Source organism: Centruroides sculpturatus, unplaced genomic scaffold (genome assembly GCF_000671375.1).
Source record: "Centruroides sculpturatus isolate CEXI.00-Female unplaced genomic scaffold, Cexi_2.0 scaffold233, whole genome shotgun sequence".
Lineage (NCBI taxonomy): Eukaryota > Metazoa > Arthropoda > Arachnida > Scorpiones > Buthidae > Centruroides > Centruroides sculpturatus.
Window position 1 is genome coordinate 283,982 of NW_019384616.1, and position 6,000 is coordinate 289,981.

Below are 6,000 nucleotides of genomic sequence, written 5' to 3' on the forward strand. Positions count from 1 at the left end.
TCTGCTCCTGTAACTCTATAACAAGAAACAGTGAAACATATTATCTTTAATTGTCCAAAATTTGTTTATAAACGATTAAAGTTAACTGTGGAACTTTAGCTAATTGGCTTACGTGGCCGTATTCCATTGCGTAATTTGATGCAAAACCTTCTCATAGATTATATTAAACGAAGAATTAAATACTAATGTATGATATTTTAATATTAATAAAATTGCATGAAAATAATTTATTTTAATTAAGTTATTATTTGAAGTTTNGGCTACAGATTGAGAAAATTATTGATCTGAGAATAATATACAGTACTATACTGTTACATTGTTGTATTATTCTATTATAGTCTACTAGTGTATTCTGTGAATAAAAGAATAATGCAATAATAATAATCAGTTTCTTTGACAAAAAGAATTTCTCGACTTGTTATTAATTAACGTAGTATTACATTAGGTACTCAGCAATTGATCATTGTTGGCATCTCTAATCAAAAATTATGATTTTCATTTCGTTCTTTATAAAATTTCTAACAGTTAAAAAATAAAGTAACATTAAATTAAAATAAAAAAATATTTTTACTAATAAAATAATGACAAATGGGATAGAATAATTGTTTTAATTATCCCATCATTACATTATCTTACTTTATTTCCCTCAGTTTACATTTTACTATACATTGGTATCTCGCTTCAAAGTTCGAACAATAAATTTAACAAAAATTCGCTTCAAAATTCGAACTGAGCGAGCAGTAAAAAAATAAAATGCTTTCAAAGCGTAAAATTATATTAAATAATAATAATAATTTAATAATACCAAAAGTTTAAAAAGGATTGTGGTATGGAGCTTTTTATCTTTTCTTGACGTTTCTAACACCTAAATAGTGTCCAGTTTCTCATAGAAAGTCATTTCAGGAGACATTTTCCAAGGATCAAGAAAGGATGTGTTGCATTGCCTTTCACATCACTCCACTAATCCATTGGCTTCTAAGCTACTGAGATATTCAGATTTCTTCAAAATTCGAATATTTGCTATCTTATATATAAATTTAGATAAATCATTTCACTAATGTAAATTTTATTATATCTACATTCAAATTAAAAGAGCTTTTCTTCTGATATATTTATAAATTTATAACGAAATATAGTAAGAATGTGATTTAAATATTAGTCTTTCTTTTTAACAAAGGACGTTCAAATATTTTATCTTGTGTAAAAACTTATTATAATTTTTTGGTTATGTTTAAGATATATTATACTCTTCTTTCAAAAGAATTAATATTTTTTCTAGTTTATTACATTGATTTCAAACAAGACGAGGGACGAATACTGAAAAATCCGATATACCATCGCTTGGAATCTTACGAATAAGCTTAAATATCTGTAAAAATTTCCCTGAATAGTCATTGTTAATTCCTCTGTTGTCAGGTGAAGTAAATAATATAAGATTTAAACAGCGACTCTCAAGAATAATGGAGACTTTGGTGCTTTAGCATCAGATGAAAATGATCAAATGTTTATTCTGAAATAAAGATTTGTTTTTTTCTTCGTTAACTATTTTCTTCTTATTTTGTTAATATTTAATGGAACGTTAGTGATGAATTCGTCTCGTTGTATTAACTTGATAATACGGAGTTTAGATTGAGTCATATAAATTTTAATTTAAATAGAACTTGTCAAAGCAAAAAATATAACTACAATGTAAATAAACTAAATAATTTAAAGAAAAATTTATTTTAATTATTGTATACTTATTTAAAAATTAATTAATAAATAAAAATGACAATTTTAAAATTAATTCATAAACAAACATATTTATTAAATTTTAATGTCATTATCTAATTTTTATTTATTTGTTTAAAAGTTTATAAGAATTAAAATTTTAAAAGTTTATTTTGTCATAAAAACTTAATTATTTAATTTATGTATCTAAAGTGTTTTAAAATAAAGTAGATTCTCGATTTAATTAACGGAATAATTGGGGAAAATGTCCACTATTGCCGAATGAGTGTCTGTTAAATCGAATGTGTTTTAAAAAATCTATATTAATAACAAACTTAAAACATCAACTATGTTAAAATATTTATAAGGTACAGTACATTGAGTAAATTACACGGATGGATTCATAAATCCAACCATTTAGCATTCTTTTATTCGCGAATAAAGAAGGTTCTCGTATAAATTGTCCATAAACTACGTAACGCTACTTCTGTATTTTTCAATTACCATCCCATCCCCAGCAATGTTCCGAACGCTGTCGCACATACAAACACATAAAGTACGAAACGCATATCCTCGATCAATCCCCTAATTACACTAAGGTATAATCACAGAACGGGATACCAAACATTACATTATTTTATTAATTATACGCATAATGTACAAAACTATGACACGAATAATATAGTTCTCTACGCAACACTTCAGAAACAAAAATCAATTATTCTGCTATTAAAGATTGCAATCCATTACGAAATGTTTACGTAAATATTCCACCCCTTGTAACGCATCTCATTGATTATCTGCATACCAACCCAACTATACCTACGGTACATAATTTAGGGACATAACAGCTCCTTAATATCAAATTTTAACAATAAATATCTTTTAATTCGAATACATAGAGTAATGAATCTAGTCGAAAACAATCATATAGGCATATTTACGAAGCATATTTATATTTTAAATTAATTAAATAAGCATTCCTACATTTCTTGTGAAAAATTAGATGTTCTAAGTTCAAGCCAGTTCAAGGCAACCTAAACTTGAATTACAATGTATTAAGATGCTAATTTACACGTATGTTTGAAAATCTGGATGGGGTCCTGTCCAAACGGATGAATAACATAAAATTTCGTTTCGTTGATAAGATGCTGAAGATTGTGTATGGAGATGGAACTCTTTCGTGAGCCAATGTGTTTCTATGACAGAAGAAAATCTCCGATAGGAGGGAGGATTAGAATGATGATAAAAGATGTGGCGCTCCGGTGACGAAAAGAAATTCAGAGAGAGTATTACATGGCAGCCACCTTTCTGGAAGAAGAAGCCGTGGCTCTCTAAATCGAAAGTGAAAATACGTTAATTTGTTTTTTTTTTTTTTTTTTTTGACGTTCTCGGAATCGTTCACTCGGAGTTCGTGCCTGCAGGCCACACAGTGAACCAGGTATTCTATCTGAAAGGTCTGAAACCTTTCTTCGATGCAATTCGGAAAAAGAGTCCGAACCGAATTGAAAGAAGTATTTGATCCTGCTCTATGCTATCTCTATACAGCATCCCCCATATTTGTCAAACATAGCTCCGGCCTACTTCTAGTTGTTCCCCAAAATGAAGAACTTCAAAGGGTTCTATTTTTTGGTACTTTATTCCCAGAAAGTTGTTGGTCAAAGTTTGCACTGGTCAGTGAAAATCTGGCTAGGCCAAGTGCGTTCAAGTCAGAAAAGACTATATCGATACATTCTAAAATACCTGTAGATATGATTTCATATAATAAAGTTTTATTAGTCCAGTGTCGAAACTTATGCAAGAAAATGATAAAATATAGTAATATTATTATAACATATATATTAAATAGATGATATAACTATACAATATGTCACTTATATATATATATTTGCTTCGTCTTAAAGCGAAAACGACTTATTTTATTTTAACACAATAACTTAATTTAAGTCGTTACTTACGTTGGATGTTACTTGGTACATTAAATTTTTGTAACATTATTTCTTTTCGATTAGTAATTAAAAATTGATTAATAACTTCTGAATTAATTCTTCGTTTAATCTTTTATAAGTATATTAACGTTTAATTTAGTTTACATATTAATAAAGTATAGACAAAGTTTAATTATGTATTTTTAAATTTGCTATCGAAGTTAATTAAATGATACATTANTATTATTTTATAATATATTTGAATCTATATTCTATTTATCAAAATCAGTTCCATCATTCATCTTTAAACAACAAACACTCGAAGTGATTGCTGTATTATATTTGAATTCAAGATTAAATATTTTGTCAAAGAAAAATTGAATTAAGAGAAACCGCAATCTGTCAAAATATACACTTACCCTGGCTGTTGTATCCCTGATTGCAATATTGTTGAAAATTGGATAAACATCAGGGTTGGATTTCTCGCCTCTGCCAAAACAACAGAAAGAGAAGATCCAGATTAACTTAAAACTTCTTATTTTGAGGCGGCGCTCCGAACTTTGAGGGCTGGAAATTGGCTTTCATCTCCAACTCCTTTACTCCTCAAAAGCCTTTCTCAATCTTGTTATCTTGGCTTTGTCCCAATGAATCTTTGAATTCTCTCGCTCTGTACGTTCGGGAAGATGGTTTGAGGACTCTGAAGGAGGCCCACTGGATCCTTCTGATGTTTCAATAACTCTGGCGAAAGTCGACTAAATTCTACATTCTGAAGAAGGTTATTCGCCTGTTACTCTCTCTCATCACCCTTCTCTTTACTTGGAGGTTTTCATCTCAAGATCCTTCCAATCCATCTCCAAAAACTTTTCTTTTCACTAATTCTTCTGGAAAATTGCAAGAAAACTCAACAACAAAACGAAATCACTTCGATATGATAATCGAAAAACAAAGATATTGTTGATGCGTATCAACAATTATTATTTGTTGTCCATAGAACTTTATTCATTTAATAAATTTTGTTTTCTACCCCTCACAAGGACTTGTACGAATGATTTAAAATATTTTAACATTCACAAGGCAATACATTTTCTCCAATAATTTCAAAAACAAAAGAATAATTCGATGGAAATAAAAAAAGGTTTATTTTTTAAGATAGATACGTTTTAAAAATATTGTAAGTGCCAATAACGAGTAAAATTATCATTGAAGTCCGACCCCTCTCGAGATATGACACACGATCCCCTCTATCTCCCCACCTCTTTCAGTTCGGTACACCAAAATATAATAGTATCAATGCCCCTTATATACAAGTTACCATGCCAAGTTTCGTTTCTTATTTTGTACTTCATTCTGAGATATTAAACGAAATAGACGCCAACACACACATCTAGGGAATTTTTTTCCCAGGTTTTTGAACTTTTTGAGTTGAGGGAGTCTCAAAACATTGAGATTTGAGAAAACCTGGTGGGTCAAATTTGACACGATTACAATATTTTCTTGCATTATGTTAGAACAGTCAGGATAGGCATACAATCTGTTTAATATTTCGTTAAAAGATGGCATGATATGTAAGTAATTATACATTTAGTGATTGCTAAAAAAAAAAAGTAAGTAAAAAATCTGATTCTTTGCGAAAAAAATCCCATGAATATACAGAATTTATTTCAAACGAAAGGAAAGTTTCCATAAATGAAATAATCCAACAACGAGTTGCTTAACTTTCCCGGCAACATTTACAACTGCGTGTGTGGCGCCATCTGTTATGCTATTTTATTATTAAAACCTTATATATTTTTAATTATTATCAAATGGTAAAAAGCTTAATTTTCAAGATAGTGATGAGTTTTATAAAAAAAAAAATTGTAAATGCTAATAACGAGTAAAATCGGCATCAAATCCGACCCTACTCGAGTTACACACGAACCCTCTTTATCTCCCCACTCCGTGGACCTTTAACTACCAAAATTTAATAACATCAATGCCCTTTATATACAAACCTTCCTGCAAAATTTCAGAAAATTTCGACAAAAAGCACAGGATTTATTAAGCTTCAAATTGGGTGAACAAAATAGTGGCACACACACAAACATTCATATATACAGAACCCCCCACCCGAAATAAAAAGTAGTAATTAAAAAATTAATAATAATACTTTAAAAATGCATAATAATTTTAATGAATATTTATATTAATTTTAGTATTTTCCTTTCTAATTATTATATTCTCTCATTTCCTTCTAATTAATGTTTTTAACTTTAACCTTTAACTTGAAAATTTAATATAATATAAATTTAATACGTAAACAGAAATCAATAAAAAAAAATATTTTTATAGAATGTTTCCATTAATTTATATATTAGATAAC